The 22,906-nt window shown below is 44.7% G+C and overlaps 1 protein-coding gene across 6 annotated transcripts in view; it reads right to left on the bottom strand.

Annotated features, from left to right (window-relative positions):
• Positions 1 to 22,906, bottom strand: part of inpp4b (inositol polyphosphate-4-phosphatase type II B) — a 697,459-nt gene that overhangs the window by 422,139 nt on the left and 252,414 nt on the right. The gene's annotated exons all lie outside the window — the stretch shown is intronic.

The following is a 22,906-nucleotide window of genomic DNA, read 5'->3' as shown; positions in this document are numbered from 1 at the left end:
GCATTCTTGCATAATCACATTTTGAAAGTGATCTCCAATTTGACCATTTTAATTTAGCATAATTACTCCAATTATAATCTTCCCTTTTTCAGAAGCTCTCTTGATCTGTTAAAAATTTAAATTTAGCTCAATTGCCATCCCCAGTTATAACAGATTCCTATTATCATCTTGCTACTTTTTTTGTATTTCATTTTCTTGGCAATTTTCCCCTTGCTGTCTTAAAAGCATGGGCTTCTTCCTGAACTATGGTTTCATGAGTGCTGGAAAAGGGGGAGGTGGAGTAACTGTATTCATTAGGGATAACATATGGTAGTAGAAAAAAGTGACGCAGCTATTAGTGAGACAGAAATAGAATCCATATGGATAGAGATTAAAAAATCGATCACACTAACAGGTGTAGTCTACAGACTACCTAATAGTGGGAGGGAAATGGAAGAAGAAATAGGCAAACAAATTAAGGAAATGAGTAAAAAAAACTTAAAATAATAAAGGGATTTCAACTACCCTGAAATTAATAGGCCAGAAGAAGAGGTAGGTAAAGGGGATAAGTGAATGGAGTTCCGACAATGTGTACAGGACTTCTTTCTAACCCAATATGTACGGAGCTCAAACAAGGGAAGATTTTCTATTAGATCTCATAATGGGGAATGAACCAGAGCAGATAAGAATAAGTCAAAAAAACAATTAGGAAGGCAAAGAGGAACTATGAAATTAAATTAGCAATGAACATAAATCAAAATAGCAAAATATTCTGCAGGCACATAAATAAAATGGAAAGTCAGAATGAGACTAGGGCCACAGGATAAAATCAAAAGCAGCGATAGCGTAATGACAGCAATATTGAATAATTACTTTGCTTCAGTATTTACCAGGGAGACAGAGCAAAGGATGATGAGATTAGAAATGAGAGAATTGCATTTAAAATAAAAAGGAATAGAAATATTAAATAAACTAATCAAGCTCAAAGGATAAAACCCCTGGTCCAGATTTTAAAAGAATCTAGGGAAGAGATAGCAAAAGCACTACTACACATATTGAATATGTTAGAATAAGGTGTAGTGCCAGAGGACTGGGAGATAGTTAACTTAATGCCTATATTTTAGAAGGGAGATAGAACATGTTCAGGGAATTATAGAGCAGTCAGCTTAACATCGGTGGTAGGAAAAATAATGGAATCCCTACTAAAGGAGAAAATAGAAGAGCATCTAGAATCCAAAAATCTAAGTAGTCAGCATGGATTTCAAAAGGGAAAGTTTTGCTTTAACCACCTTATTGAATGTTTTGAAGAGGTAATGGAGAGAGTAGACAAGGGTAATGTAGATGTAATTTATCTAGATTTTCAGAAGGCCTTCGATATGATGCCAAATGATAGACTAATGAATAAGGTCAGAGTATGCAGAGTCAGGGGATAAGTAGCAGAATGGAAAGCTAGCTGGCTTCAAGATGGAAAGCAAAGGGTAGGGAAGAGGGTAGCTACTCAGTGTGGCAGAAGGTGAGAAGTGGTGTTCCACAAGGAGCAGTGCTGGGACCAATGTTGTTCACAATTTAGATTTTGGAATCAAAACACAATTTCTAAATTTGCGGATGACACCAAATGGGGTCTTGGGGGGGGGGGGGGGGGGGGGTGGGAAGATAGTCAAAACTGAGAGAACTGTAACAAATTACAAGACGACATTAATATACATGCAGAATGGGCATATAATTGGCAAATGAATTTCAACACAGATAAATGTGAGGTACTACATTGTGATGAGAAATAGGAAGGTCACATATCTAAATGGGGTAGAAAAGCAAAGGGATCTCGGAGTACAAATACACAAATCACTAAAAGTAGCAACGCAGGTGAATAAGGCCATAAAAAAGCAAACAAAGCACTAGGAATTGAGTTGATGAGTAGAGAAGTTATGCTAAACTTATATCGAACCTTGGTTAAACCACAGTTGGATTACAGAGTACAATTCTGGTGGCCATATTACAAACATGACAGAGGCACCGGAGAGGGTGCAAAAAAGATTTACAAGGATGACACCAGAAATGCAAGGGTACACCTATCAGGAAAGGATGAACAGGCTCTGTCTTTTCTCTTGAAATAAGAACACTGAGAGGTGACCTAATTATGAAAGGTTTTGATAGAGTGCGAGAGCGCGAGATTCCACTTGCGGGGAAGAGCAAAACTGGAGGCCATCAATATAAAAGATAGTCACCAACAAATCAAATAGGGAACTTCCTTACCCAGAGTATATGTAACTATGAAATACTTGCCACCAGAGGGTGCGACTGTTGGGTCCTAATGGTCACCTGCACACACGTGGAGGGTCAATATAAAAGGTTGGCTGCCATGTTGTTTAGGCACTCTGGAGTTGTAATAAAGACTAGTCACATTAAGTTTAGCTCACAGTAGTCAGTCTCGTAGTATTCTTCTATATACAACAATTGGCGACGAGTAACAGAATACGAACCTGCACGCGACCATCGCTGCCGTTGGAATATGAGAGAGATTTATCGAGGATGATGATTGAGAAGCCTTCGTCGAGCGTCTCGACCAGTACTTCATGGCCATCGAGCTGGAAGGAGACACTAATGCGGCCAAACGCAGGGCGGTTCTCCTCACCGTCTGTGGGCCTAAAATATACAGCCTCATCAAGAATCTGCTCGCACCGACAAAACCAACGGAGAAGGAATATACAGAGTTGTGCACACTGGTTCGGGACCACCTCAAGCCGAAGGAGTGTATCCTCATGACGAGGTATCGTTTTTGCACATACCATCGCTCCGGGGGCCAGGATGTGGGGGATTATGTCGCCAACCTGAGACCCCTCGCGGGACCTTGCGACTTTGGAGCTGCGTTGGGGCAAATGCTGTGGGACTTTCTCGTGCTGGTCATCAGCCACGAGGTCATTCTTCGAAAGCTGCTGGCTGCCGAAACCCTAGGCCTGAACAGGGCCATCGCGATCGCCCAGGCATGCATGGCCACAAACGATAACACCAAACAGATATCTTCTCAACATCGAAGCTCACCAGCAAGTAATGTGTATAAAATGACGTCGCTAGAGGGCCAAACTGCATATGGCAGGGCCTATACGGCTGCAAGACCTGTGATGACTCAGAGTCCGCCATTGGGCGTGAATGTGAATCCATTAGCACCGTGTTGGCGCTGCGGGGGTAATCATCGGGCCCATCAATGTCGATCCAAGCAGTACGTGTGCAAAGGCTGCGCAGCGATGGGGCGCCTCCAGCGAATGTGCAAATGTGCTGCGACATACCACGTGGCAGAGGATGATCGATCCGGCGCGGATCAGCAGCACAGGCAACTCAACCTGAGGAAGAAGTGTATTGGGTACATACCTTCACTACCAATAGCCCTCCTCTAATGCTGAAAGTCAAATTAAATGGAGTTCCAGTATCCATGGAGTTGGACACGGGTGTGAGTCAGTCAATAATGAGCCAGAAGGCTTTCGAGAAACTGTGGGGCAATAAAGCACAAAGGCTCAAACTAAGCCCGATTAATGCAAAGCTGCGTACCTACACCAAAGAGCTCATATCAGTCATTGGAAGTGTGGCAGCGAAGGTATCGTATGATGGAGCTGTGCATGACCTATCATTGTGGATTGTTCCAGGCAATGGCCCAACGCTGTTCAGCAGAAGCTGGCTAGAAAAGATTAGATGGAATTGGAACGACATCAAAGCACTATCTTCAGTGGATAACGCCTCGTGTGCTCAAGTGCTGAGCAAGTTTCCCTCGCTATTCGAACTAGGCATCGGCAACTTCACAGGCGCCAAGGTACAGATCCATCTAGGCCCCGATGAATGGCCCATCCATCACAAGGCTCGGACGATTCCGTACATGATGAGGAAGAAAGTCGAGATTGAACTGGACAGACTCCAACGCGAAGTAATCATATCGGCAGTCGAGTTCAACGAGTGGACCAGTCCAATTGTTTCGGTGTTGAAAAGCGATGGCACGGTCAGAATCTGTGGAGACTACAAGGTAACGATTAACCAAGTCTCACTACAGGACCAATACCCGCTGCCCAAGGCGGATGACCTGATTGCAACGTTAGCGGGGTGTGGGGGAGAAATTGTTCACCAAGTTGGACCTAACCTCTACCTACATGACACAGGAGCTGGCTGAATCTTCGAAAAGACTGACGTGCATCAACACACACAAAGGGCTGTTTATATACCACAGGTGCCCTTTTGGGATTCGCTCGGCTGCAACCATTTTCCAGAGAAACATGGAGAGTTTGCTGAAATCTGTTCCGTGCACCGTTGTGTTTCAAGATAACATCCTGATCACTGGTCATGACACCATCGAACAGCTACACAACCTGGAAGAGGTTCTAAGTCGCCAAGGCAGAGTGGAACTCAGACTGAAACTCTCCAAGTGTGTTTCCCTGGTGTCAGAAGTTGAATTTTTGGGGAGAAAGATTGCAGCAGACGGCATCAGGCCCAATGTACCCAGACCACAGAATGTGATGGAGCTGCGATCGTTCCTGGGACTCCTCAACTATTTCGGTAACTTTCGATCCGGGTTCAGCATGTTGTTAGAGCCTTTACACATGTTGCTACATAAGGGTGACGACTGGGTTTGGGGCAAATCTCAAGACACAGCCTTTGAGAAGGCCAGGAACCTGCTATGTTCAAATAAATTACTTGTACACTATGACCCATGTAAACGTTTAGTGCTAGCTTGTGACACCTCATCGTACGAGGTGGGTTGTGTGTTACAGCAAGCCAATGTATCGGGCAACCTCCAACCAGTTGCATACCCGTCTAGAAGTCTGTCTAAGGCTGAGGGAGCCTATAGTATGTTCGAGAAAGAGGCATTAGCATGTGTATATGAGGTTAAGAAAATGCACCAATACCTATTTGGACTTCGGTTTGAGCTTGAAACTGACCACAAGCTGCTCATTTTGCTGTTTTCAAAGAGCAAAGGTATAAATACCAAAGCTTCGTCCCGCATCCAAAGATGGGCACTAACATTATCCGCTTATGACTATGTTATGCGCCACAGACCAGGCACTGAAAACTGTGCCGATGCTCTCAGCTGGCTACCCACTACTGGGGTTGAAATGGCGTAGCCCACTGGTCATGGATTTTGAGAGCGAGGGTTCACCCGTCACAGCTCGCCAGATCAGGATCTGGACCAGCCAGGATCCTGTGCTATCATTAGTAAAGAGTTGCGTCCTAAATGGGAACTGGTCGGCCGTTCCTGGGGAAGTACAAGATGAAATTAAGCCGATTCACCGACGCAAAGATGATGAAATGTCCATCCAGTCGGATTGTCTCTTATGGGGCAATCTCGTGGTTTTGCCAAAAAAAGGTAGGGAAACGTTTATACGCGACCTACACAGTACCCACCCAGGCATTGTCATGATGAAGGCAATTGCCAGGTCACATGTTTGGTGGCCCAGCCTTTACTCGGACTTGGAGTCATGCGTGCATCAGTGCAACATTTGCCCGCAACGGAGCAATGCACCAAGGGAGGCTCCACTGAGTCTGTGGTCATGGACCTCCAAACCGTAGTCCAGGATCCACGTAGATTTTGCGGACCCTTTCTCGGAAAGATATTTTTAGTAGTTGTGGACGCTTACTCCAAATGAATTGAATGCGTAATCATGTCATCCAGCACGTCCACAGCCACCATTGAAAGCCTCCGGGCCAGGTTTGCCAGCCATGGCTTTCCCAACTTCCTTGTCAGCGACAATGGACAGTGTTTCATCAGCTCGGAATTCAACGAATTTATGACCCGCAATGGCATCAAGCATGTTAGGTCTGCTCCATTTAAGCCCACCTCCAATGGTCAAGCGGAGCGGGCAGTCCAAACAATCAAGCAGAGCATGAAACGCGTGACGGATGGCTCCCTGCAGAATGCTTGTCTCATATTCTGCTCAGTTACCGGCCACGACCCCACTTGCTCACCGGGGTTCCTGTGGCAGAATTGTTAATGGAGAGCCCTCAAAACCAGGCTCTCCCTAGTCCACCCAGATCTTAATGATCACGTGGAAACCCGGCAACACCAGCAGAACATGTACCACAATCGCGAGGCTGTTACACGTGCCATTGATGTTAACGACCCTGTGTTTGTCCTGAATTACGGTCATGGTCCCAAGTGGGTTGCTGGCACTGTTTTGGCCAAGGAAGGGAATAGGGTGTTTATAATCAAACTGTTAAATGGCCAAACGTGCAGAAAGCATTTAGATCAGACCAAATTGCGATTTACTGACAACCAGGAACGACTTGAAGAGGACATCACGATCCATCAACACACACCCAACCAGCAATCGACCTCGCTGTCAATCACGAGGATGAACAGTTCGTGACAGTCCGGTCAGTCCAGCCACGGTGCAGTGCAGCAATGGTCCGGCCAACTCGCACATGCCAGGGTTTGAGCTTAGACCATCAATCAGGGAGCGAAGGGCTCCGGATTTCCTCAACTTGTAAATAACTTGTACCAAAGACTTTGGTCCACGGTGGGGGGCGGGGGGGGCGGGGAGTGCTGTTATCTATGTAACTATGCAATACTTGCCACCAGAGGGCGCGACTGTTGGAGTCCTAATGGTCACCTGCACACATGTGCAGGGCCAGTCTAAAAGGCTGGCTGCCATGTTGTTTAGGCACTCGAGTTGTAATAAGTTTAGCTCACAGTACTCAGCCTCGTGGAGTTCTTCTATACACAACAGGCTCTGTGTCTTTTCTCTTGAAATAAGGCGGCTGAGAGGTGATCTAATTATGAAATTATGAAAGGTTTTGATATAGTAGACAGAGAGAGAGTGTTTCCACTTGTGGGGAAGAGCAAAACTGGAGGCCATCAATATAAAAGATGGAGGCCAAGAAATCAAATTGGGAATTCAGAAGAAACTTCCTTACCCAGAGAGTATTGCGAATGTGGAACTCACTTCTGCAGGGAGTGGTTGAACAGAATGATATGGATGCATGTAAGAAGGCTGGATAAGCATATGAGGGAGAAGGAATTAGAGGGTAATGCTGACAGAGTTAGATGAGGAAAGACGGAAGGAAGCTCGAGTGGCGCATAAACACTGGCATAGACAGGTTGGGCCGAATGGCCTGTTTCTGTGCTGTATATACTGTGTAATCCTATGTAATCTTCGATTATCTTTGGCAAGTAGTTATCATTTATTTGTGAGCACTCAAGAATGTGCATCAGCAGGCTATTTATTCCCAGGAGCAACACACTCAATGTTCACTCTTTCATTTGCAATAGGGGTCACAATAATAACATAAGAGGAGCAGGAGTAGGCCATTTGGCCACTCGAGCCTGCTGCACCATTTAATAAGATCATGCACTCAGCTCCATTTCCCTGCCCGCTCTCCATAACCCTTCACTCCCTATCGCTCAAAAATCTGTCTATCTCCACCTTAAATATATTCAATGACCCAGCATCCACAGCTCTCTGGGGCAGAGAATTCCAAAGATTTACAACTCTCAGAAGAAATTCCTCCTCATCTCAGCTTTAAATGGACGGTCCCTTATTCTGAGACTATGTCCCCTAGTTTTAGTTTCCCCTATGAGTGGAAATATCCTCTCTGCATCCACCTTGTCGAACCCCCTCATTATCATATAATTTTCAATAAGAACACCTCTCACTCTTCTGAACTCCAATGATTATAGGCCCAAACTACTCAACCTATCTTCATAAGTCAACCCCCTCATTTCTGGAATCAACCTAGTGAACCTTCTCTGAACAATCTCCAATGCAAGTATATCCTTCCTTAAATACGGAGACCTAAACTGTACGCAGTACTCTAGCTGTGGCCTCACCAATACCCTGTACAGTTGTAGCAGGACTTCTCTGCTTTTATACACCATCCCCCTTGCAATTAAGGGGCAACATTCCATTTGCCTTCCTGATCAATTGCTGTACCTGCATACTAACTTTTTGTGTTTCATGCACAATAACCCCCAGATCCCTCTGCACTGCAGCACTTTGCAATTTCTCTCCATTTAAATTATAATTTGATTTTCTATTTTTTCTGCCAAAGTGGATAACCTCACATTTTCCCATATTATACTCTATCTGCCAAATTTTTGCCCACTCACTTTGCCTGTCTATATCCCTTTGCAGATTTTCTTTCCCACCCATCTTTGTATCATCAGCAAACTTGGCTACATTACACTTGGTCCCTTCATCCAAGTCATTAATATAGATTGTAAATAGTTGAGGCCCCAGCACCGATCCCTGCGGCACCCCACTAGTTACTGTTTGCCAACCAGAAAATTATCCATTTATCCCGACTCTCTGTTTTCTGTTCGTTAGCCAATCCGCTAATATCTTACCCCCAACCCTGTGAACTTTTATCTTGTGCAGTAACATTTTACATGGCACCTTAGAGTGCATTCTGGTAATCCAAATACACCACATCGACTGGTTCCCCCTTATTCACCCTGCTCATTACATCCTCAAAGAATGCAACAAATTTGTCAAACATGATTTCCCTTTCATAAAACCATGCTAACTCTGCTTGATTGAATTATGCTTTTCCAAATGTCCTGCTAATGTTTAGCGAGTTGGTCTTAGCGCAGGTAAAGGGTACACAACCAGATAGTAAATGGGTGACCAACAGGAAGAGCAGTGCAAGGAAGGTAGTGCAGGGGTCCCCTGCGGTCATCCCCCTGCAAAACAGATACACTGCTTTGAGTACTGTTGAGGGGGATGACTCATCAGAGGGGAGCAGCAGCAGCCAAGTTCATGGCACCATGGGTGGCTCTGCTGCTCAGGAGGGCAGGAAAAAGAGTGGGAGAGCTATAGTGATAGGGGATTCGATTGTAAGGGAATAGATAGACGTTTCTGCGGCCGCAACCGAGACTCCAGGATGGTATGTTGCCTCCCTGGTGCAAGGGTCAAGGATGTTTCGGAGCGGTTGCAGGACATTTTGAAAAGGGAGGGTGAACAGCAGTTGTCATGGTGCATATAGGTACCAACGATATAGGTAAAAAACAGGATGAGGTCCTACGAGACGAATTTAGGGAGCTAGGAGCTAAATTAAAAAGTAGGACCTCAAAAGTAGTAATCTCAGGATTGCTACCAGTGCCACGTGCTAGTCAGATTAGGAATCGCAGGATAGCCAAGATGAATACGTGGTTTGAGGAGTGGTGCAAAAGGGAGGGATTCAAATTCCTGGGACATTGGAACCGGTTCTGGGGGAGGTGGGACCAGTACAAACTGGACGGTCTGCACCTGGGCAGAACCGGAACCAATGTCCTAGGGGGAGTGTTTGCTAGTGCTGTTGGGGAGTAGTTAAACTAACATGGCAGGGGGATGGCAACCTATGCAGGGAGACAGAGGAAAATAAAATGGAGGCAGAAGCAAAAGATAGAAAGGAGAATAGTAAAAGTGGAGAGCAGAGAAACCCAAGGCAAAAAACAAAAAGGGCCACATTACAGCAAAATTCTAAAAAGACAAGCCTGAAGGCTCTGTGCCTCAATGCAAGGAGTATTCAGAATAAGGTGGACGAATTAACTGCGCAGATAGCAGTTAACAGGTATGACGTAATTGGCATCACGGAGACATGGCTCCAGGGTGACCAAGGCGGGGAACTCAACATCCAGAGATATTCAACATTTAGGAAGGATAGGCAGAGAGGAAAAGGAGGCGGGATGGCGTTGCTGGTTAAAGGGGAAATTAATGCAATAGTAAGCAAGGGCATTAGCTTGGACGATGTAGAATCGGTATGGGTGGAGCTGCGGAATACCAAAGGGCAAAAAACGCTAGAGAGAGTTGTGTACAGACCACCAAACAGTAGTAGTGAGGTTGGGGACAGCATCAAACAAGAAATAAGGGATGTGTGCAATAAAGGTACAGCAGTTATCATGGGCGACTTTAATCTACATATAGATTGGGCTAACCAAACTGGTAGCAATGCGGTGGAGCAGGATTTCCTGGAGTGTATTAGGGATGGTTTTCTAGACCAATAAGTCGAGGAACCAACTAGAGAGCTGGCCATCCTAGACTGGGTGATGTGTAATGAGAAGGGACTAATTAGCAATCTTATTGCGCGAGGTCCCTTGGGGAAGAGTGACCATAAAATGGTAGAATTCTTTATTAAGATGGAGAGGGGACACAGTTAATTCGGAAACTAGGGTGCTGAACTTAAGGAAAGGTAACTTCGACGATATGAGGCGTGAATTGGCTAGAATAGACTGGCACAGGATACTTAAAGGGTTGACGGTGGATAAGCAATGGCAAATATTTAAAGATCACATGGATGAACTTCAGCAATTGTACATCTCTGTCTGGGGAAGGTGGCTCAACCGTGGCTAACAAGGGAAATTAAGGATAGTGTTAAAACCAAGGAAGAGGCATATAAATTGGCTAGAAAAAGCCTGAGGACTGGGAGAAATTTAGAATTCAGCAGAGGAGGATTAAGGGTTTAATTAAGAGGGGGAAAACAGAGTATGAGAGGAAGCTTGCAGGGAACATAAAAACTGACTGCAAAAGCTTCTATAAATATGTGAAGAGAAAAAGATTAGTGAAGACAAACGTAGGTCCCTTGCAGTCGGATTCAGGTGAATTTATAATGGGGAACAAAGAAATGGCAGACTAATTGAACAAATACTTCGGTTCTGTCTTCATGAAGGAAGACACAAATAACCTTCCGAATGTACTGGGGGCAGTGGGTCTCGTGAGAAGGAGGAACTGAAGGATATCCTGATTAGGCGGGAAATTGTGTTAGGGAAATTGATGGGATTGAAAGCCGATAAATCCCCGGGGCCTGATAGTCTGCATCCCAGAGTACTTAAGGAAGTGGCCCTAGAAATAGTGGATGCGTTGGTGATCATTTTCCAACAGTCTATCGACTCTGGATCAGTTCTTATGGACAGGAGGGTAGCTAATGTAAAACCACTTTTTAAAAAGGGAGGGAGAGAGAAAACGGGTAATTATAGACCAGTTAGCCTGACATCAGTAGTGGGGAAAATGTTGGAATCAATCATTAAGGATGAAATAGCAGCGCATTTGGAAAGCAGTGACAGGATCGGTCCAAGTCAGCATGGATTTATGAAAGGGAAATCATGCTTGACGAATCTTCTGGAATTTTTTGAGGATGTAACTAGCAGAGTGGACAAGGGAGAACCAGTGAATGTGGTGTATTTGGACTTTCAAAAGGCTTTTGACAAGGTCCCGCACAAGAGATTGCTGTGCAAAATCAAAGCGCATGGTATTGGGCTAATCTACCGACATGGATAGAGAACTGGTTGGCAAACAGGAAGCAGAGAGTCAGGATAAACGGGTCCTTTTCAGAATGGCAGGCAGCGACTAGTGGAGAACCGCAGGGCTCAGTGCTGGGACCCCAGCTATTTACAATATACATTAATGATTTGGATGAAGGTATTGAGTGTAATATCTCCAAGTTTGCAGATGACACTAAACTGGGTGGCGGTGTGAGTTGTGAGGAGGACGCTAAGAGGCTGCAGGATGACTTGGACAGGTTAGGTGAGTGGGCAAATGCATGGCAGATGCAGTATAATGTGAATAAATATGAGGTTATCCATTTTGTGGGCAAAAACACGAAGGCAGATTATTATCTGAATGGCAAATGATTAGGAAAAGGGGAGGTGCAACGAGACCTGGGTGTCATGGTACATCAGTCATTGAAAGTTGGCATGCAGGTACAGCAGGCGGTGAAGAAAGCAAATCGTATGTTGGCCTTCATAGCTAGGGGATTTGAGTATAGGAGCAGGGAGGTGTTGCTACAGTTGTACGGGGCCTTGGTGAGGCCTCACCTGGAATATTGTGTTCAGTTTTGGTCTCCTAATCTGAGGAAGGACGTTCTTGCTATTGAGGGAGTGCAGCGAAGGTTCACCAGACTGATTCCAGCGATGGCTGGACTGTCATATGAGGAGAGACTGGATCAACTGGGCCTTTATTCACTGGAGTTTAGAAGGATGAGAGGGGATCTCATAGAAACGTATAAGATTCTGACGGGACTGGACAGGTTAGATGCAGGAAGAATGTTCCCGATGTTGGATAAGTCCAGAACCAGGGGACATCGTCTTAGGATAAGAGGTAGGCCATTTAGGACTGAGATGAGGAGAAACTTCTTCACTCAGAGAGTTGTTAACCTGTGGAATTCCCTGCCGCAGAGAGTTGTTGATGCCAGTTCATTGGATATATTCAAGAGGGTGTTAGATATGGCCCTTACGGCTAAGGGGATAAAGGCGTATGGAGAGAAAGCAGGAAAGGGACACTGAGGGAATGATCAACCATGATCTTATTGAATGACAGTGCAGGTTCAAAGGGCCAAATGGCCTACTCCTGCACCTATTTTCTATGTTTCTATGTTTCTACTGCTTCCTTAATAATGGACACCAGCATTTACCCAACAACAGATGTTACGCTAACTGGTCTATCGATTTCTGCTTTCTGTCTGCCTCCTTATTTTAAAAAAAACAGGCACGTTACATTGCGGTTTTACAATCCACTGGGACCTCCCCAGAATCCAGGGAATTTTGATGGATGCATTGGTTGTAATCTACCATCTCTGCAGCCACTTCTTTTAAAGACCCTAGGATGTAAGCCATCAGGTCCAGGGGACTTGTCCACCTTTAGTCCCATTATTTTACCGAGTACTACTTCTTTTGTTATAGTGATTGTATTAAGTTCCTCCCTCCCTATAGCCCCTTGATTATCCACTATTAGGATGCTTTTAGTGCCTTCTATCGTGAAGACCAATACAAAATATTTATTCGAAGTCTCTGTCATTTCCCTGTTCCCCATTATTAATTCCCCAGCCTCATCCTCTAGAGGACCAACATTTACTTCAGCCACTCTTTTCCCTTTTATGTACCTGCAGAAACTCTTACTATCTGTTTTCATATTTCGTGCTTGTTTACTTTCATAATCTATCTTCCATCTTTATTTTTTTTTTTAGTTCTTTGCTGGCATTGAAAAGTGTCCCAATCTTCTGGCCTCCCACTAATCTTGGCCACATTGTATGCCCTTGTTTTCAATTTGATACCATCTCTTATTTCCTTAGTTAGCCATGAATGGTTATCCCTTCTCTTAGTCTTTCCTTCTCATTGGGATATTTTGGATATATTTTTGTTGCGAGTTATAAAATATCTCATTAAATGTCTTCCATTGCTCATCAACCGTCCCACACTTTAATCTGTTTTCCCAATCCACTGTAGCCAACTCTGCCGTCATACCTTTGTAGTTTCCTTTATTTAAGCTTCGGACACTGGTTTGAGATCCAACTTTCTCACCCTCCAATTGAATTTGAAATTCAACCATGTTATTGTCACTCATTCCTAGAGGATCTTTTACTACAAGATCATTTATTAATCCTGTCTCATTACACAGTCCCAGATCTAAGATAGCCTGCTCCCTGGTTGGTTCCGCAACGTACTGTTCAAGGAAACTATCCCGGATACACATTATGATCTCTTCCTCAAGGCTACCCTGGCCAATTTGCTTTGTCCAATCAATATGAAGATTAAAATCGCCCATGATTATTGTTGTTCCTTTTTTACAAGCCTCCATTATTTCCTAACTTATACTCTGTTCAACAGTGTAGCTACTGTTAGGGGGGCTTTCGACTACACCCACCAGTGACGTTTTCCCATTATTCCTCATCTCCATCCAAACTGATTCAACATTTGAATCTGATCGATCTTCTGAGCCAATATTGTTTCTCACGAACGCACTGATCTCATCCTTTATCAACAGTGCTACCTCACCTCCTTTTCCTTTCTGTCTGTCCTTCCGAATTGTCGAATACCCATGAATATTTAGTTCCCAGCCCTGATCATCTTGCAACCACATCTCTGTAATGACTATTAGACCATACCCATTTGTATCTATTTCTGCCGTCAACTCATCTACTTTGTTACGAATGCTGCATGCATTCAGGTAAAGAGCTTTTAAATTAGTTTTTTTAAACCATTTTTTCCCGCTCTGACCCCACTTTCTTGTTTATACATTGTCCCTTCCTGTCACACTCTGGTTTTTATTTCCCCCAGTGCTCCCCTGATCTATTGCCTTCTCCTTGTTCTTTGACTTTAATTTTCGCTCACCTAAACCCTCAGCTGATCAGCAGCCTATGCTATTTTGCCTTCCTGACCACAGGTCATTGAAGCCATCAAACTGAGCCATAAAGCCTCTTATGTTCAATATCACAAGTTTCCATCCATTCTGATTCTGACAACCGCTGCAGATAGGTATGTATTTTCTTTGATTTTCAGATGCTCCTGATTACAACCACAGATTATCTCCAATTTATTTATTCTGTCACATTCTGTAACTGACTGTCTGAAATTATTATTCATCTTCAAGTTTTGATCATATCTTTTTCAAATGCTAATTATATTCAACTTCAGTGTGAACCTACATTTCAAGTTCTCACCTTGAAGCCTCTTTCTGAGCAGCCATGTGGACAGTGTTGCAAGGGAAGAGGAAGTGCATGTTGGGAGCCAAGGTTAAGCAATGGAATGCTCAACCATTGGAAGTGTATCAAAGATGGCAGCCCAATCAGGAAGCCAGTATCTTCAAGGTAGATTTAAGTAACAATATTTAACATAGTTTGTTGTATTTTTACATATCTAAAAATTAGCTGCAATTAATATATTTGAATGAGGCTTCCACCTGAACCAAACAGGTGCCTGGGCTGCCCATGTGGTGGCCCCCAGGTAAATGGCAGTAGGCAGGAATGGAAAGAAAACCAACACAATTTTTGGGCTGCTACTGCCCCATTGCCCTGGGTGGATTGATTTAAATTTGCCCCCAATGTGTTTTACAAAAAAATACAGATGGATGTCGGGCCTTATGCTCAAGTATTCTTTTTATAATATTGCTTTACTTAATATTCTCATCTTCCACTTTGTTAATATGAAGTTCAGGACCTGGAATGTCAGGACCCTCATGGACAATTCCAACAGCAACAGGCCAGAATGCCACACCGCCATAGTTGCCCGGGAACTTAGACATTGACATCGCCGCCCTAAGCGAGACCCAGCGGGCAGGGGAAGGCCAGCTCAAGGAACATGGTGGAGATTATGAATAGATGTAGTCCTTATTACTAGAGGGATCAAGGGGTATGGCGAGAAAGCAGGAATGGGGTACTGAAGTTGCATGTTCAGCCATGAACTCATTGAATGGCAGTGCAGGCTAGAAGGGCCGAATGGCCTACTCCTGCACCTATTTTCTATGTTTCTATGACACCGTTTTCTGGAAAGGAAAACCAGAAGAAGAACGTCGCCTTCATGAAGTCGGCTTCGCTGCCAAAAACGAACTGGTCGACCGCCTGAAAGACTCTCCCTGCGGGGTTAACGAACGCCTCATGACTCTTCACCTTACCCTATCCGGAACCAATGTGCCACAGTCATCAGTGCGTACGCCCCAACACTCGATGCAATGGATGAGGCTAAAGAGGGTTTTTATTCCAAACTCGAGACATCCCTGTCCCATGTCCCCACGAGCGACAAATTGATCCTCCTAAGTGACTTTAATGCCAGGGTTGGCAAAAACACAGCCATCTGGGGAGGCGTGATTGGCAGAGAGGGAGTCGGGAAATCCAACTCCAGCGGTACCTTACTCTGGATAAAATGTCTAGAACACGAACTCCTCATCACCAACACCCTGTTCCGCCAGAGGGACAAATACAAGGCATCGTGGCAACACCCTCGCTCCAAACACTGGCACCTGCTCGACTATATCATCGTCCAAGTCAGAGATCGCAAGGATGTGTGCATCACAAACCCATGACAGGAGCCGAGGACTGCTGGACGGACCATCGCCTAATCCGATCCATCATCGATATTAACATAGCCTCAAAGCAGAAGCAGTGCCGCAAAAAAGTTAATGCCGGGGCACTTAAAGACTCAGCTAAGAGAGCCCTATACAGCCAGTACCTCACAGTTAACCTGGCATGCCTTGATGACCCCTAGATGCTGAATGCCGACAGCGCCTGGTCTGCCCTCCAGGCCTCCATAATCAGTGCCTGTGAAGAGACGCTTGATTACTTAACCAGAAAACACCAGGACTGGTTTGATGAAAATGATCAGCAGAGCATTTCTGAGCCTCATGCAACAACCCAACTCGGGAGCTGCAAAGCAACGTTAGACGGCTCAAGGCTGAGGTCCAACAAAAATCCCGGGACCTAATGAACAGGTGGTGGATGGAGAAAGCACAGGAGAATCAACAACTGGTCGACAGCCACGATATGCGAGATTCTTCATTGCAGTCACGGCCACCTACGATCCAAACCCCCAAGGCCCCACTCCAGTCCTGGCCAAGCACGGGGAAACACATCAAGGACACATCGGCTGTCAGGGCCCACTGGAAGGAGCACTTTGAAGATCTCCTCAATCGAGACTCTGCCTTTGACTTGAGTGTTCTCGACTCTATCCCACAACATGCAACCCTCCACCGGTTGAGACCCCAACACTGCACGAGGTAGGCAAAGCCATAAAACAGCTCAAGAATAACAAGGTTACGGCTGCGGATGGAATTCCTGCTGAGGCACTAAAGTATGGTGGAGAGGCGTTGTTGGTGCAGATACATGACCTCATCGCTCTCATTTGGAGGGAGGAGAGCATGCCGGGAGATCTCAGAGGTGCAGTGATCGTGACCATCTTTAAAAAGGGGGACAAATTCGACTGCGACAACTACAGGGGAATCTCCCTGCTATTAGCCACTGGGAAGGTTGTCGCTAGAGTTCTCCTCAACCGTCTTCTCCCTGTGGCTGAGGAGCTCCTCCCGGAATCACAGTGTGGATTTCGTCCCCTACGGGGCACAATGGATATGATCTTTGCAGCGCGACAGCTGCAGGAAAAATGCAGGGAGCAGCGCCAGCCCTTATACATGGCCTTTTTCTATATTACAAAGGCCTTTGACACTGTCAACCGTGAGGGCTTATGGAGCATCCTCCTCCGTTTTGGATGCACCCAGAGGTTTGTCAACATCCTTCGCCTGCTCCACGATGACATGCAAGCAGTGATCTTTCCCAGCGGATCCATTACAGACCCAATCCACATCCGGACCAGGGTCAAACGGGGCTAAGTCATCGCTCCAACCCTCTTCTCAATCTTCCTCACTGCCATGCTCCACCTCACAGTCAACAAGCTCCCTGCTAGAGTGGAACTAAACTACAGAACCAGTGGGAAGCTGTTTAACCTACGCCGCCTCCAGGCCAGGTCCAAGATCACCCCAACCTTTGTTGTTGAGCTGCAGTACGCGGCTGTGTCTGCGCATATTCTGAGGCTGAACTCCAGGATATAGTCCATGTATTCACCGAGGCATATGAAAGCATGGGCCTTACGCTTAACATCCATAAGATAAAGGTTCTCCACCAGCCTGTCCTCGTCACACAGCACTGCCCCCTAGGCGTCCTTCGACAACATGGACCACTTCCCATATCACGGGGGCCTCTTAATAAAGGCAGACATTGATGCGGAGATTCAACAGTGCACCAGTGCAGCCTTCGGCTGCCTGAGGAAAAGAAAGTGTTCGAAGACCAGGCCCTCAAATCTACCACCAAGCTCATGGTTTACAGGGCTGTAGTAATACCCACCCTCCTGTATGGATCAGAGGCATGGACGATATACAGAGATCACCTTAAGTCGCTGGAGATATATCAACAACGATGTCTCCGCAAGATCCTGCAAATCCCCTGGGAAGACAGGCGCACCATCAGTGTTCTTGTCCAGGCCAACATCCCCAGCATTGAACACACTTGATCAGCTTCGCTGGGCAGGCCACATAGTTCTCATGCCAGACACGAGACTCCCTAAGCAATTGCTTTATGCGGAGCTCCTTCACGGCAAATGAGCCAAAGGTGGGCAGTGGAAACATTACAAGGACACCCTTAAAGCCTCCCTGGTAAAGTGCGACATCACCACTGACACCTGGGAATCCCTGGCCGAAGACCGCCCTAGGTGGGGAAAGTGCATCCGGGAGGGTGTTGAGCTCTTCGAATCTCAACGGCGCGAGCATGATGAGGTCAGGCGCAGGCAGCCGAAGGAGCATGCAGCAAATCAGTCCCACCCACCCCTTCCCCCGAAAAATGTCTGTCCCACCTGTGACAGGATCTGTGGCTCTCGTATTGGACTATTCAGCCACCAAAAAACTTACTTTAGGAGTGGAAGCAAGTCTTCGATTCTGAGGGACTGCCTATGATGATTCCCATCTTCAAAAATTACACGTAGAACCTGAATAATATTGCACAAGTATGTCATTCAGTTTGTGAAACTAAAGCATCACTTTAATAGCTATTCAAGTCATGATATTCTATATAACTAAGCTGGCAATGGGTTTTGAGGAATGTCAAATAAATGAGTGGCCTCTTTCTGCCGAGATGCATGTAAAGTTGAACAGTTTAGTTAAATAAATTAGCTCAACTTTGTTGCATATTATCTCTGTACAGATATTATGGCCCGATAATAACTACAAAGTGGGAAGTGGGGAGGGAGGGGTGGGACGGGTGGCGGAGAGACTTAGCAGCCGGAAACCTGGAAATACGAGAAAGCCATGCTGGAGACGTTAAATTTGAAGGGCAGTGAAATTCAATTTAAAAAATACCTAATTAACGTCTCATAACATTAATTGCCGTGATCATTACCCGCCCACCAGCAATAATTAAGGTCCCGACTGCGGTGAGCAGATTACTCGCACGCATCCAAACGCATCTCTGTTAAACCTGGAATTGAGTGCATTGGAGTCGGGTTATGGCTGTGATCCAAAAATCTATTGTTTTAACTGCCCACCCACCCATTCTTTTGGGTTAAAATTCCTCCCATGTGTCTTGAACCCAAGGGAGGGACTAAGTCACTCAATTCAAATACAAGCATCTTGTAGGTTTTGTTTGAATGTAGATATTTTGAAATTAAGAGACACAAACAAATTTTTTTTAAATATTCCTCTGTCCATCTTGTTCCAATGGAGGAGTCTATCTGAAGGGATCAGAGAAACTCTGAATGGTCAGGATAATTCACTAGAATGTTTATTTTTATTTCCATTATCATCATCATCGGCGGTCCCGTGTATCGAGGATTACTTGGTTCCATGCCAAAAAGGGATGAGTTCACAGGTGTTTCAATGAAGGACCTAATATTCCAGGTCCCGAACTACATTTTGAAAGGTGGAGCAGCAACACGCAAGACTACATGATATAACTAATAAACTGGAATGCAATTATGATGGCTTTCTATTCAATCCCTGGGCTCACTACAAATTACCTAGAAATTGGTCCACTCCGCAAGAGCTCATCTAGAAACATACAACCCGAGAAAAATATTGAGTGTCAAAACCTAATTGGGAGCGCTTGGTGCATGAGTATATTATTACTGCCAATGAAATACAAGTTTTTGTACTGTGGTTATAGACCAAAGCTATGCTGTCAGCATAAAATGTTGTTTAAAATATCTGACTTGTGAACTCTGTTTCTGATCAAGTCCACATTTTATCAGTACAAATACAGAGAAGATCTTATAATCTACCAAAATTCTCTGGACTCTGGGGAGGTACCAGTAGATTGGAAAGCAGCTAATGTAACGCCTCTGTTTAAAAAAGGGGGCAGGCAAAAGGCAGATAACTATAGGCCGGTTAGTTTAACATCTGTAGTGGGGAAAATGCTTGAAGCTATCATTAAGGAAGAAATAGCTGGACATCGAGATAGGAATAGTGCAATCAAGCAGATGCAGCATGGATTCATGAAGGGGAAATCATGTTTAACTAACTTACTGGAATTCTTTGAGGATATAACGAGCATGGTGGATAGAGGTGTACCGATGGATGTGGTGTATTTAGATTTCCAAAAGGCATTCGATAAGGTGCCACACAAAAGGTTACTGCAGAAGATAAAGGTACGCGGAGTCAGAGGAAATGTATTAGCATGGATAGAGAATTGGCTGGCTAACAGAAAGCAGAGCGTCGGGATAAATGGGTCCTTTTCCGGTTGGAAATCGGTGTGGTGTGCCACAGGGATCAGTGCTGGGACCACAACTGTTTACAATATACATAGATGACCTAGAAGAGGGGACAGAGTGTAGTGCAACAAAATTTGCAGATGACACTAAGATTAGTGGGAAAGCGGGTTGTGTAGAGGACTGAGAGAGGCTACAAGGAGATTTGGATAGGTTAAGCGAATGGGCTAAGGTTTGGCAGATGGAATACAATGTCGGAAAGTGTGAGGTCATCCACCTTGGGAAAAAAAACAGTAAAAGGGAATATTATTTGAATGGGGAGAAATTACAACATGCTGTGGTGCAGAGGGACCTGGGGGTCCTTGTGCATGAATCCCAAAAGGTTAGTTTGCAGGAGCAGCAGGTAATCAAGAAGGTGAATGGAATGTTGGCCTTCATTGCGAGAGGGATGGAGTACAAAAGCAGGGAGGTCTTGCTGCAACTGTATAAGGTATTGGTAAGGCCGCACCTGGAGTACTGCGTGCAGTTTTGGTCACCTTACTTAAGGAAGGATATACTAGCTTTGGAAGGGGTACAGAGACGATTCACTAGGCTGATTCCAGAAATGAGGGGGTTACCTTATGATGATAGATTGAGTAGACTGGGTCTTTACTCCTTGGAGTTCAGAAGGATGAAGGGTGATCTTATAGAAACATTTAAAATCATGAAAGGGATAGACAGGATAGAGGCAGAGAGGTTGTTTCCATTGGTGGGGGAGACTAGAACTAGGGGGCACAGCCTCAAAATACGGAGGAGCCAATTTAAAACCGAGTTGAGAAAGAATTTCTTCTCCCAGAGGGTTGTGAATCTGTGGAATTCTCTGCCCAAGGAAGCAGTTGAGGCTAGCTCATTGAATGTTTTCAAGTCAAAGATAGATAGATTTTTAACCAATAAGGGAATTAAAGGTTACGGGGAGAGGGCGGGTAAGTGGAGCTGAGTCTACGACCAGATCAGCCATGATCTTATTGAATGACGGAGCAGGCTCGAGGGGCTAGATGGCCTACTCCTGTTCCTAATTCTTATGTTCTTATGTTCTTATGTTCAAAGTGAATATCATATTAGCAATATACATTGCTTTTACTGATCGTCTCGAGCAAGTCATAGCTTTCTGGTTAAATATTTAATTAAAGGCTTTCTTTGCTCTCACTTGCTTTCAACAGTCGCAATTAGTCTTGTCCCCAAGTTCAGTTATCTTTTGCTAGAACTAGTTATTAGGATATTCACTCTTTTTTCAGTTTTTTGAATCAATTAGTACAAGAGCTAATTGCTAAGTTAATAAATGGGTTGGTAGTTTTTAAGGAAACAAATCCAAACACAAGTTAACATATGATTCAAGTCATACATGGCTTCCAAATAGAAGTATAGCACCATATGTCAGATCAATGCCTTTTGCTTACCTCTATTTCAACAGGAATGTAGCCACTGACACCGGTGTAGAGCAGAACTGTCACCATAAATGATTACTGCTACACACTTCAACAGAACTGCACACAAAAGTGAAAGAAAAAGCAGTGCATCTACATTCTTCGTTATCGAATCTCAACACAGGAGACCGAATGCAAGGATGTGACAATTGCTATATTCAGTAAACCACACACTCAGCTAAGAATCTTGCACTCAACAGGTGAGGCCATCTCACAACACAAGTCCTCTATTTTTAAACTTTGTATATCAAGACAAAATAAACTTTTCATTGACAATATTATGATTTCAATTTGAATGTACATTTTAATGAAAACCTAAAGCATTGTTTTATCAATTTATATTTTTGGGCAAATGCTTATGATGATGGCGGTGTTTGTCTTCACTTGAATTCCAGTATCAGCATCAAATGCTCACAGGTTAATCATAGCACAGAGCAGACACAAAAAACAAACATCCTTTACTTTGCCATAGTAATTTGCCTTAGTTCCAATCCCAACATATCATCTTCACTGCAAGAGGATGAATTTTTCCCTCTAATTGAGATTATCGGCTGGATTTTCGGCTTCCTTCTGCCCAATAGCGCCCCGGAGGAGTGGCAATGGCGGCGGTAAGCACTTCTGGGCGGGCAGCCAGCTTCCAGCACCCCGCCGGGACTTTCGTTGCCGGTTTCGACGGGGCACAGAGCAGTACCGCCCAGAAGAGGCGAGTTGGTGTGCAACGCCGGCTTGATTTTTGGCTGCCGTCTGATCAGTAGAGCGCCCTGGTGGGACCACCATTAAAAGCTGGCGGTCGAGCTGTAGCAGCCACAGTGGGGTAAATACGTCGATCACAGGCAAGTGCGATTGTTTTTTTATTTACATTTTTTTGTGATTTATGTTGTGATGAGTTATTTATTGGGAATGTTTAGTGAGGTTTTTTTCAGGTTTTTTTCTTTTTCCCTTCCAGGCCCTCGGAGGCCAGTTGTTTAGCTCGGGATTTTCGCTTGCTCAGCCCGCCTAGCGCCCCAACAGAGGTGTACAATGTCTCCCTTAGTGCTCCACCCCACACTCAGGGCCCAGCTGTTGAATTTTGCTGACTGAGGCACAAACTTGACCGTCCCACCGCCATTACCGCCCCGAAATGAGCAGGACCAAAAATCCAGCCTTCCAAGTTTAAGACTATTTTTCCGGAAATCTAGACACTGTGAATGCACCACTAAAAAATGGATTGAGACTACCTAAACATATTTCAAGTAGGACCTTTAGAGCTCAGAGAGAAAATTTTCCATCGATCAATCTGGGCTGGATTTCAAAGCTTGATCCCAAAAAAGAGATAGCACCATTATAATGGAAAGACAGTAAATCATTGAACCACAAGCTAACCATTCACCTAATAATCCAAAACTTGGCTGCTAAGTTTCTATGCAAGTTCTTCACAAACAACATCTCAAAATTACCCTAAAAGCAGACTCAAACCATTAGTAGGATACCAATGTTTTTCTTTTTGGATTGGGGAAAGAGAGAAATCGACTGGAATGGAGTGGATTCAAGCTCTCGATAATATAACTGAAGGAATATCATTGAG

The sequence above is a fragment of the Pristiophorus japonicus genome, chromosome 2, assembly GCF_044704955.1.
Source record: "Pristiophorus japonicus isolate sPriJap1 chromosome 2, sPriJap1.hap1, whole genome shotgun sequence".
NCBI lineage: Eukaryota > Metazoa > Chordata > Chondrichthyes > Pristiophoridae > Pristiophorus > Pristiophorus japonicus.
The sequence above is the reverse complement of the archived record's forward strand: the minus strand, read 5'-3'. Positions and strand labels throughout refer to the sequence as shown.